The sequence below is a fragment of the Mesoplodon densirostris genome, chromosome 1, assembly GCF_025265405.1.
Source record: "Mesoplodon densirostris isolate mMesDen1 chromosome 1, mMesDen1 primary haplotype, whole genome shotgun sequence".
Taxonomy (NCBI): domain Eukaryota; kingdom Metazoa; phylum Chordata; class Mammalia; order Artiodactyla; family Ziphiidae; genus Mesoplodon; species Mesoplodon densirostris.
Window position 1 is genome coordinate 192,376,980 of NC_082661.1, and position 12,894 is coordinate 192,389,873.

Here is a 12,894-nt window from a genome sequence, read left to right on the forward strand (position 1 = left end):
TTATCAGGCAGCCTCTTTTCATTTTCTATCTCAGGACCTTTTCAGACCACTGGAGTCAGCTTGGCCAGCAGGCAAGTGCAGCATATAAGTATCACAGAGTTTATGCCCCCTGAAAATTCTCAACCAATAGTCCCAGCCTCCTTCCCTGCAGATGAACATTCTGGGAAGCATTTTCTTAGCCTCTTGGCGGTCCCACTGTCAGCACCAATTGACCATGATCTTTGTAACACATCTTCATATTGGCTTTTGCTCTGTCTTTGTGTCACTCTTCCCTCCCACTCACTCTTGCTTTGTGGGACATCTTCCAAATGAATTACGTTTTCCCTGAGTCTTTGACCTTGTGTTAGGCCTTGCTTTGGGAAGAAGCCAAAGAAATAAGAAAATGAAAGGAAGAGTGAAGGAAATTGATAGGCCAGTGTTCATTTGGGATGCTCTTTGCCATTTTTTCTGGTACCTAACTTGCTGCTAAAAATACCTTAAAATTATTTCAATATCTTAACTTCTTTCAACTGTATTGAAATTTTCTTGAGGACAAGGACAATTTTCTTTAAATGTATTTGATGTACCCCACCTTCTGTCACTCAGTGGTAGGCATATTTGTTGATGGATTGGTTTTCTAGTTGAATCTCACAATTCCTCTTGGGACTGTTATTTCAGAGGAATCTGGTTTTACCAGTGGGGAATCAGTGGAAAATGATAAATGATTTCTATTAGTTTGGGGATTTTAGGTTTTTCTGTTTGTTTGTTTGTTTGTTTTTGCGGTACATGGGCCTCTCACTGTTGTGGCCTCTCCCGTTGCAGAGCACAGGCTCCAGACGCGCAGGCTCAGTGGCCATGGCTCACGGGCCCAGCCGCTCTGCGGCATGTGGGATCTTCCCGGACTGGGGCATGAACCCATGTCCCCTGCATCGGCAGGCGGACCCCCAACAACTGCGCCACCAGGGAAGCCCAGGATGTTAGGTTTTAAGAGCAGTGGCTCATGTGATCTTTCTAGCTGAAGAACAACTGTGGCTTCTGTGAGTGATTATCTCTCCAGAGGTGATCACCTCTGTAGGTCCCCTTAGCTTGATGTCCTTTCATGGAATGGTGAGATTTCTTGGCTTTCTGTTTTTGATAAATTTGTATGAGAAAAAAATGAATTCTTTGGGGAGGATACTACCGTAGGGCATTTGTCTACAGAGCATGAAAGCAATTTTTACAAATTAAGGACTGAGCAAATCAGTAAAATGGTCAAAATAAAGTAACTAGTTAGTATTTTGAAATATCTAGTACTTGTAATATGCCAATTTATCTTTTTTGGCCTTAACTCATATTCCCTTATGAAGAGATCCATGAGAATATATGTGCACTTGTATGATATCCAGACTTCCACCTCTTTTCTTAATTTGATTAAGAAAAGAAAGAGTCGGGGCTTCCCTGGTGGCGCAGTGGTTGGGAGTCCACCTGTCGATGCAGGGGACGCGGGTTCGTGCCCCGGTCTGGAAGGGTCCCACATGTGGCAGAGCGGCTGGGCCCGTGAGCCATGGCCGCTGGGCCTGCGCGTCCGGAGCCTGTGCTCCGCAATGGGAGAGGCCACAACAGTGAGAGGCCCGTGTACTGCAAAAAAAAAAAAAAAAAAGAAAGAGTCCATTAGGATCAATGATGGTGCCACATGTAATCAGGCCTGTGAAGTTGGAAAGACAGAAACTCTTTCAATGATTTAATATTTGAAGAGTGATTATAATTGTGTCTGGCACATGGTAAATACTCAGTAAATGTCACTTCTGATGATGATGTGTGAATAACAACCACAAAAACAGTCAGGGAAGGCCCCTAATGCCATCAACTTGCATTTTTCCCTTGAGATTTGGGACCATAGGATAGGGGATACCTAAAGGATAGGCAAAGAGAGCTCTCTGTGTGTCTTATTCTGTTGGGGCTGCTCTAATAGAATACCGTAGACTGGGTGGCTTATAAACAACAGACATTTATTAGAGTTCTAGAGGCTGGGAAGTCCAATATCAAGGTGACAGCAGATTCAGTGTCTGGTTCATAGACAGCTGTGCTCTTGCTGTGTCCTCACATGGAAGAAGGAATGAGGGAGCTCTCTGGGGTCTCCTTTTATAAAAGTAATAACTCCATTCAACCTCATGACCTAATCATCTCCCAGAGGCCCACCCCACATTTGGGGTTAGGTGTCAACATGAATTTTGAGGAGATACAGACATTCAGTCTATAGCACTGCATTTGTTAAACATAACTTTTTAATAGAAATACAGGTAGCAAGAACCACTCCCCTCCCCCTCCCCCCCCTCCCCCAGCTCTCTTCCCATTCAATGTTAAGAAATTGAAAGCTGGTCTTATCTTATGGCTGATGTAATGTGCATTTCACTTGGAATGATGAAGCAGTATTGTCAACAGTAGGTTTCTAGCCCTTTGTAGAACTTATTTTTGCTGTGGTTGCTACCACTCTAAATAGATGTCAAGTTAACCAAAAATGAACAGAGCTCTTTTCTTGGACACAACATGTGCTCAACCACAAATAGTTCACTATAACCTTCTGGGAGACATGAATCTGTGCCTCATATTAAATATACATATAATATGGAACTAGTGGCAAGGCCACACTCCTGTCATTTGTTATTGCTGACATATTTCTCCCAAAGCAGCACTGCTGATTATTATGAAAGCAAAGCAGGTTTGAGTGGAGAAAGAATAAGCTGCAGTTGAAAGAAAATAAGAGACTAACTTCTAACACATACTTGGAGGCTATCTTTCAACTTTCTTCCTGTGTTATTTTGAAGTTAAATAAAGGGATTGCTGCAATGCTGATGTGATCAATCTATTCAAGAAAGTAACACATCCAAGTTTGCTACATAGCCCTGGAATTACATTTTTTTTTTTCAGACAAGTAGCTGCCAAAGAAGTCAGTGAGGCATCAGCTTGATGAAACCTCTTCTAGCAAATTGCTGTTTCTAATTATCCAGTGTATTTACCTCTATAGTCATTATCTTTCATCACTCAAAGTGTCTGTACTTCAAGGGGAGATGTCTCCTCTTATGAAAAAGTGATGGGGATGTTGTAACTTGCAGTTTTCAGCATGCCTTGAATTGATCTTTGTCTTGTTTATCTCCAAGTCTGGAAGGCCAAGTGAGAATCTTTTCCTTTTTTTCCCAACTGTTCTGTTTTCAGCCATTTCTTTCTCTCAAACATAATGAGTTGTCAGTAACTATTTGAACTTTTGTTCAACTTTTTCCCATCTCAGATTTACTCTAGTTGTATTTGCACAGAGCACATATTTCATTTTGGTTTTTTTCTGTCTTTTGGTCTATGTGTCTGCCTCTCCATCTTGAGGTCAGAGACCATGTCTTATCTTTTTTTGGTGTTAGTGGGAAGATTGGGCTTTTCACAAAGTACACACTCAAGAACTGTTACTTTGATGAAATGTTTATTAAGTGAATATTAAAATATCATAGTTATTAAGTTTTAATACTAAAAGTATCAAATTATTGACGAATTAGAAGAAAGTATTAGGAGTTAATTGGAATCATAGAATTTTTTAAAGTATATGGAATTTTAGAGGAACTTGAGACTTTGGTCCCACGTCTCTGTTTCACAGATGGAGAATCTTGACTTGCTTTGGATGAGAAGTCCATGGGCCATGCACTCCAGTCTTTTAAGTGCTTTGATTAGAGAGCTGGGGAATTAGCCTATGAAGGACCTGTTGTCAAATTAATTCTAAGAATGATATAAGGGCTCTGAGCTTTCACCCCACATTCACCCCTCTACATATGATGTGCATGAACTGTAAAGTTAAGACTCTACCAATTGCTTCTGAAAATTTGTAATATTAAGAACAAAATCAAGTTAACTTTATAGCCAAATGCCTGCTCTTTTTTTTTTTTTCTTTTTGCGGTATGTGGGCCTCTCACTGCTGTGGCCTCTCCCATTGCGGAGCACAGGCTCCGGATGCGCAGGCCCAGCGGCCATGGCTCACGGGCCCAGCCGCTCCGCGGCATATGGGATCCTCCCAGACCGGGGCACGAACCCGTATCCCCTGCATCGGCAGGCGGACTCTCAACCACTGCGCCACCAGGGAGGCCCTGCCTGCTCATTTTAACTGACTATAAAGCCAGGTGAGAAACAAAGGAGGCGTCAAAAATACGAAAAACACTGAGGACCTTCGTGAAAACTGTCAGAGCTCTCTTCCCTAGGGATTCATTGTGATTTGAGAGAGAAGAAAGATAATAAACATTTTCTGATAGCCTACCGTGTGTCAGACCCCGTCACATTTATTAGATCCAATAATCCTTTAAATGAGTGCGTCTCAACCAGCAGTGACTCAGCTCCCCTCTCCCCAGGGGACATTTGGCAATGTCTGGAAATAATTTTGATTGTCGTTACTGAGGGGTTGCTATTGTCATCTAGTGGGTAGAGGTCATGGTTGCCGCCAAACATTCTACCTTGCCCAGGAGAGCCCTCGCGGAAAACACTTATCCAGCCCCAAATGGCAGCAGTGTCACAGTAGAGCAACCCTGTAAACTAAATAATATATTATCCTCATACTTACAGAAAACTGAGGGCTTGGTGTTACCCAGCTAGTAAGTGGATTGGGCCTTTGGGCCCAGATTTCTCAGAAGACCCCAAAACGTGTGCCTTTTCGACAACCCACTTTCTAAGTGAAACAGCAACTCCCAAACATACATTTGCATGAGCATCCAAAGGGAGCTTGTTAGAATTCCGGTCTCTAGATCTACCCCTAGAGATTCAATTGTATTTGGTCTGGTGTAGAACATGGAATTTGCATTTTTTTAACATCTTTATTGGAGTATTATTGCTTTAAAATGGTCTGTTACTTTCTGCTTTATGACAAAGGGAATCAGCTATACATATACACATATCCCCATATCTCCTCCCTCTTGCATCTCCCTCCCTATCCCACCCCTTTAGGTGGTCACAAAGCACTGAGCTGATCTCCCTGTGCTATGTGGCTGCTTCCCACTAGCTATCTATTTTACCTTTGGTAGTGTATATTTGTCCTTGCCACCCTCTGACGTCGTCCCAGCTTACCCTTGCCCCCCTCCGTGTCCTCAAGTCCATTCTCTACATCTGCGTCTTTATTCCTGTCTTGCCCCTACGTTCTTCAGAACCAGTTTTTTTTGTTTTTCTTTGTTTTTTTTTTTTTTTTTTAGATTCCATATATGTGTTAGCATATGGTGCTTGTTTTTCTCTTTCTTACTTCACTCTGTATGACTCTAGGTAATAGACTCTAGGTCCATCCACCTCACTACAAATAATTCAATTTCACTTCTTCTTATGGCTAATATTCCATTGTATATATGTGCCACATCTTCTTTACCCATTCATATGTCAATAGACACTTAGGTTGCTTCCATGTTCTAGCTATTGTAAACAGTGTTGCAATGAACATTGTGGTGCATGACTCTTTTTGAATTATGGTTTTCTCAGGGTATATGCCCAGGAGTGGGATTGCTGGGTCCTATGGTAGTTCTATTTTTAGTTTTTTAAGGAAACTCCATACTGTTCTCCATAGTGGCTGTATCAATTTACATTCCCACCAACAGTGAAAGAGGGTTCCCTTTTCTCCACACCCTCTCCAGCATTTATTGTTTGTAGATTTTTTTTTTTTTTTTTTTTTTTTTTTTTGGGTATGTGGGCCTCTCACTGTTGTGGCCTCTCCCGTTGCGGAGCACAGGCTCTGGACGCACAGTCTCAGCAGCCATGGCTCACGGGCCCAGCCGCTCTGCGGCATGTGGGATCTTCCCAGACCGGGGCAGGAACCCATGTCGCCTGCATCGGCAGGCAGACTGTCAACCACTGCACCACCAGGGAAGCCCTGTTTGTAGATTTTTTGATGATGGCCATTCTGACTGGTGTGAGGTCATACCTCACTGTAGTTTTGATTTGCATTTCTCTAATGATTGGTGATGTTGAGCATTCTTTCATGTCTCTGTTGGCAATCTGTATATCTTCTTTGGAGAAATGTCCATTTAGGCCTTCTGCCCATTTTTGGATTGGGTTGTTTGTTTTTTTGTTATCGAGCTGCATGCACTATTTGTAAATTTTGGAGGTTAATCCTTTGTCAGTTGCTTCATTTACAAATATTTTCTCCCATTCTGAGAGTTGTCTTTTCATCTTGCTTATGGTTTCCTTTGCTGTGCAAAAGCTTTGAAGTTTCATTAGGTCCCATTTGTTTATTTTTGTTTTTATTTCCATTTCTCTAGGAGGTGGGTCAAAAAGGATCTTGCTGTGACTTATGTCATAGAGTGTTCTGCCTATGTTTTCCTCTAAGAGTTTGATAGTGTCTGGCCTTACATTTACGTCTTTAATCCATTCTGAGTTTTTTTTTTGTGTATGGTGTTAGGAAGTGTTCTAATTTCATTCTTTTACATGTAGCTGTCCAGTTTTCTCAGCACCACTTATTGAAGAGGCTGTCATTTCTCCATATATATTCTTGCCTCCTTTATCAAAATAAGGTGACCATATGTGCGTGGGTTTATCTCTGGACTTTCTAAACTGTTCCACTGGTCTATATTTGTTTTTGTGCCAGTACAATACTGTCTTGATTACTGTATCTTTGTAGTATAGACTGTAGTCCAGGAGCCTGATTCCTCCAGCTCTGTTTTTCTTTCTCAAGGTTGCTTTGGCTATTCGGTGTCTTTTGTGTTTCCATACAAATTGTGAAATTTTTTTTCTCGTTCTATGAAAAATGCCATTGGTAGTTTGACAGAGATTGCATTGAATCTGTAGATTGCTTTGGGTAGTATAGTCATTTTCACAATGTTGATTCTTCCAGTCCAAGAACATGGTATATCTCTCCATCTGTTTGTATCATCTTTAATTTCATTCATCAGTGTGTTATAGTTTTCTGCACACAGGTCTTTTGTCTCCTTAGGTAGGTTTGCTCCTAGGTATTTTATTCTTTTTGTTGCAGTGGTATATGGGAGTGTTTCCTTAATTTCTCTTTCGGATTTTTCATCATTAGTGTATAGGAATACAAGAGATTTCTGTGCATTAATTCTGTATCCTGCTACTTTACCAAATTCATTGACTAGCTCTAGTAGTTTTCTGGTAGCGTCTTTAGGATTCTCTATGTATAGTTTCAGGTCTTCTGCAAACAGTGACAGATTTACTCCTTGTTTTCTGATTTGGATTCCTTTTATTTCTTTTTCTTCTCTGATTGCTGTGGCTAAAACTTCCAAAACTGTGTTGATAATAGTGGTGAGAGTGGACAAACTTGTCTTGTTCCTGATCTTAGAGAAAATGGTTTCAGTTTGTCACCATTAATAACGATGTTGGCTGTGGGTCTGTCATATATGGCCTTTATTATGTTGAGGTAAGTTCCCTCTACACCTACTTTCTGGAGGGTTTTTATCATAAATGGATGTTGAAGTTTGTTGAAAGCTTTTTCTGCATCTGTTGAGATTATCATATGGTTTTTCTCCTTCAATTCGTTAATATGGTGTATCACGTTGATTGATTTGCATATATTGAAGAATCCTTGCATTCCTGGAATAAACCCCACTTGATCATGGTGTGTAATCCTTTAATGTGCTGTTGGATTCTGTTTGCTAGTATTTTGTTGAGGATTTTTGCATCTATGTTCATCAGTGATATTGGCCTGTAGTTTTCTTTCTTTGTGACATCTTTGTCTGGTTTTGGTATCAGGGTGATGGTGGCCTCATAGAATGAGTTTGGGAGTGTTCCTCCCTCTGCTCTAATTTGAAAGAGTTTGAGAAGGATAGATGTTAGCTCTTCTCTAAATGTTTGATAGAATTTGCCTGTGAAGCCATCTGGTCCTGGGCTTTTGTTTGTTGGAAGATTTTTAATCACAGTCTCAATGTCAGTGCTTGAGATTGGTCTGTTTCCATTTTCTATTTCTTCCTGGTTCTGTCTCAGAAGGTTGTGCTTTTCTAAGAATTTGTCCGCTTCTTCCAGGTTTTCCATTTTATTGGCATAGAGTTGCTTGTAGTAATCTCTCATGATCTTTTGTATTTCTGCAGTGTCAGTTGTTACTTCTCCTTTTTCATTTCTAATTCTATTGATTTGAGTCTTCTCCCTTTTTTTCTTGATGAGTCTGGCTAATGGTTTATCAATTTTGTTTATCTTGTCAAAGAACCAGCCTTTAGTTTTATTGATCTTTGCTATCATTTCCTTCATTTCTTTTTCATTTATTTCTGATCTGATCTTTATGATAGCTCTGCTTCTGCAGAGCTACTGGGTTTTTTTGCTGTTGTTCTTCTTTCTCTAATTGCTTTAGGTGTAAGTTTAGGTTGTTTATTTGAGATGTTTCCTGTTTCTTGAGGTAGGATTGTATTGCATAACTTCCCTCTTCGAACTGCTTCTAAGGTAATGTTCCTATTACCATTTTCTTAACTGTTTTGGGTTTGTTATTGTAGGTCTTTTCCTTCTCTTTTGTTTCTTGCCTAGAGAAGTTCCTTTAGCATTTGTTGTAAAGCTGCTTTGGTGGTGTTGAATTCTCTTAGCTTTTGCTTGTCTGAAAAGGTTTTAATTTCTCCATCAAATCTGAATGAGATCCTTGCTGGGTAGAGTAATATTGGTTGCAGGTTTTTCCCTTTCATCACTTTAAATATGTCCTGCCACTCCCTGCTGGCTTGCAGAGTTTCTGCTGAAAGATCAGCTGTTTACCTTATGGGGATTCCCTTGTATGTTATTTGTTGTTTTTCCCTTGCTGCTTTTAATATTTTTTGTTTGTATTTTATTTTTGATAGTTTGATTAATATGTGTCTTGGCATGTTTCTCCTTGAATTTATCCTGTATGGGACTCTCTGTGCTTCCTGAACTTGATTTACTATATCCTATCCCATATTACGGAAGCTTTCAACTATAGTCTCTTCAAATATTTTCTCAGTCCCTTTCTTTTCTTCTTCTTCTTCCGAGACCCCTCTAATTTGAATGTTGGTGTGTTTAATGTTGTCCCAGATGTCTCTGAGACTGTCCTCAGTTCTTTTCATTCTTTTTTCCTTATTCTGCTCTGCGGTAGTTATTTTCACTATTTTATCTTCCAGGTCTGTTATCCATTCTTCTGCCTCAGTTATTCTGCTATTGATTCCTTGTAGAGAATTTTAAATTTCATTTATTGTGTTGTTCATCATTGTTTGTTTGCTCTTTAGTTCTTCTAGGTCCTTGTTAAACGTTTCTTGTATTTTCTCCATTCTATTTCCAAGATTTTGGATCATCTTTACTATCATTACTCTGAATTCTTTTTCAGGTAGAGTGCCTCTTTCCTCTTCATTTGTTTGGTCTGGTGGGTTTTTATATTGCTCCTTCATCTACTGTGTATTTCTCTGTCTTCTCATTTTGCTTATTGTGTTTGGGGTCTCCTTTTCACAGGCTGCAGGTTCATTGTTCCTGTTGTTTTTGGTGCCTGCCCCCAGTGGGTAAGTTTGGTTCAGTGGGTTGTTTTTGCTTCATGGTGGAAGGGACTGGTGCCTGTGTTCTGGTAGATGAGGCTGGATCTTGTCTTTCTGGTGGGCAGGACCATGTCCAGTGGTGTGTTTTGGTGTGCCTGTGAACTTACTGTGATTTTAGGCAGCCTCTCTGCTAATGGGTGGGGTTGTGTTCCTGTCTTGCTAGTTGTTTGGCATGGGATGTCCAGCTCTGAAGCTTACTGGTCCTTGAGTGGAGGTGGGTCTTAACGTTGAGATGGAGATCTTTGGGAGAAGTTTCGCTATGTGATATTATGTGGAGTTGGGAGGTCTCTGGTAGACCAGTGTCCTGAACTTGGTTCTCCCACCTCAGAGGCACAGGCCTTACACCCGGCCAGAGCACCAAGGCCCTGTCAGCCACATGGCTCAGATTAAAAGGGAGAAAAAAGAAAGAAGGTAAAAATAAAAAATAAAATAAAATAAAACAATAGTTATTAAAATAAAAAAATTTTTTAATTACTAAAAATTAAAATATTTAGAAGTGATTAAAAAAAGAAAGAAGAGAGCAACCAAACCAAAAAACAAATCCACCAATGATAACAAGTGCTAAAAACTATACTAAGAAAACAAAAACAAAAACAAAAACAAATGGAAAGACAGATCCCTAGGACAAATGGTAAAAGCAAAGCTATACAGACAAAATCACACAAAGACACATACACATACACTCTCACAAAAAGAGAAAAAAATATATATATCTATATATATATATTTTAAAAAAGGAAGAGAGCAACCAAATCAATAAACAAATCTACCAATGATAATAAACTCTAAATACTAAACTAAAGTAAACATAAAACCAGAAACAAATTAGACACAAACCAGAAGTCTACAGTTGCTCTCAAAGTCCACCGCCTCAATTTTGGGTTGATTTGTTGTGTATTCAGGTATTCCGTAGATGCAGGGTACATCAAGTTGATTGTGGAGATTTAATCCACTGCTCCTGAGGCTGCTGGGAGAGATTTCCCTTTCTCTTCTTTGTTGGCACAGCTCCCGGGGTTCAACTTTGGATTTGGCCCTGCCTCTGCGTGTAGGTCACCTGAGGGCGTCTGTTCTTTGCTCAGACAAGACGGGGTTAAAGGAGCAGCTGATTTGGGGGCTCTGGCTCACTCAGGCCGGGGGTAGGGAGGGGTAGGGAGTGGGGGGTGAGCCTGCAGCGGCAGAGGCCGGCGGGACGTTGCACCAGCCTGAGGCCCGCCATGTGTTCTCCCGGGTAAGTTGTCCCTGGATGACGTGACCCTGGCAGTGGCGGGCTGCACAGGCTCCCGGGACGGGAGGTGTGGATAGTGACCTGTGCTCGCACACAGGCTTCTTGGTGGCGGCAGCAGCAGCCTTAGCATCTCATGCCCGTCTCTGGGATCCGCGCTGATAGCCACTGCTCATGCCTGTCTCTGGAGCTCCTTTAAGCAACGCTCTGAATCCCCTCTCCTCACGCACCAGGAAACAAAGAGGGAAGAAAAAGTCTCTTGCCTTTTCGGCAGTTCCAGACCTTTTCCTGGACTCCCTCCCAGCTAGCCGTGGCGCACTAGTCCCCTGCAGGCTGTGTTCACGCCGCCAACCCCAGTCCTCTCCCTGCACTCCAGCAGAAGCCCGAGCCTCAGCTCCCGGCCCCCGCCCGCCCCGGCGGGTGAGCAGACAAGCCTCTCGGGCTGGTGAGTGCCGGTCGGCACCGATCCTCTGTGCGGGAATCTCTCCGCTTTGCCCTCCGCACCCCTGTTGCTGAGCTCTCCTCTGCGGCTCCGAAGCTGCCCCCTCCGCCACCCGCAGTCTCTGTCCGCGAAGGGGCTCCTAGTGTGTGGAAACCTTTCCTCCTTCACGGCTCCCTCCCACTGGTGCAGGTACCGTCCCTATTCTTTTGTCTGTTTTTTCTTTTTTCTTTTGCCCTACCCAGTTACATAGGGGAGTTTCTTGCCTTTTGGGAAGTCTGAGGTCTTCTGCCAGAATTCAGTAGGTGTTCTGTAGGAGTTGTTCCACATGTAGTTGTATTTCTGATGTATTTGTGGGGAGGAAGGTGGTCTCCACGTCTTAGTCCTCCACCATCTTGAAGGTCTCTCTGGAATTTGCATATTTTAATAGTCAGTCCAGCTCCTCAGACACACACTTTGAGCAACACTGCTTCACGCAAGGTTATCACTGCCTGGGCAATGCTGCTTTTACTGTCTCTGGGTCTGGAACCTAGTGATTTGGCTACTTTGCTTTGCTCTGGTTTTTCACCTCTTTAAGCTCACACCTTCCCCTCCTTTGACTGTGCCTGAGGTAGTGATGGGGGCTTTCTTAGCTGTGTGTATGAAAGTTCCCGAAGATACTGGGTGAACTGAGGGGTTGGAGGTAGATGTCATTTTATTTCACTGGGATATGTTATTTCTTCATTCTGGGCTGCCATTCTTCTAGATTAATGAGGTTTGGTACTTTGGGTATTGGAAATAGTATAGAATTGTTTTGTAACACTGATTTCAGGGAGGAATGACTAAAGCTTCCTTTAGGGTTAGCTAGACTGGTTTGATTAATTTAACAAACATGAGCCGAGCGCTTCCTCTCTGGCAGCTAGGAATTTTGCTGCACAACTGCTGGGCAATAATATGTGGTGAAACAGGGTCAGTGCCCTGGACCGTAGGAATTGGGAGACCTCACAGTGGACCGGGGAATGACTTAGAGGTGCCTAAGGGATAAGGGGGTTGGAAGTGTTTCCTACAAGATATAGTACAGTCGGTCCTCATTATTTGTGTATTCCGTATTTGTGAATTCACCTACTCACTAACATTTATTTATAACCCCCAAATCAATACTCATGGCACTTTTGTGGTGATTCAGGGCATGAACAGAGTGGCAGAAAGTTCGAGCTCCTTGACGTACATGTTTCTAGCTGAAGTCGAACAAGATGATGATCTCCCTTCTTGTTTCACTTCTCATGCTGTAAACAAGCATCCTTTTGGCAATCTGTTCAGTACCATGTTTTTTCACATCTTTATGCTTTTGGTGGTGATTTCACTTTGTTTAAAGTGGCCTCCCAGCATCATGCTGAAGTGTAGTCTAGTTTCCTAAGCAGGAAGGCGGTGATGTGCCTTACAGAGAAAATCCATGTGTTAGATAAGTTTCATTCAGTCATTTATTATATATAGTGCTGTTGACTGTGAGTTCAATGTTAATGAATAAACAATGTATATTAAATAAGGTGTCTTTAAACAGAAACATGTAAGGTAAGGTTATGTATTGATTGGTTGATGAAAATGTTGTGACCAGAGGCTGCAGGAATCCTGCCCTGTATTTACTCTTGGAGCAATGGCTTAGTATTTACTGATTCAGTGTTCTGGAGACTTTATAGAACATAACTACCATGAATAATGAGAATCCAGTGCGTATGGGTATATGGATTACCTAAACATCTATACGATGGAGTACTACTATGCAGCCATGGTGTAGAGCTCTCAGGAAAAGACTTTCATTT

The 12,894-nt window shown here is 41.7% G+C and overlaps 1 protein-coding gene across 1 annotated transcript in view; it reads left to right on the forward strand.

Moving 5' to 3' along the window:
- FRAS1 (Fraser extracellular matrix complex subunit 1) overlaps window positions 1-12,894 on the forward strand; it is a 446,975-nt gene that overhangs the window by 120,460 nt on the left and 313,621 nt on the right. The window lies entirely within an intron of this gene.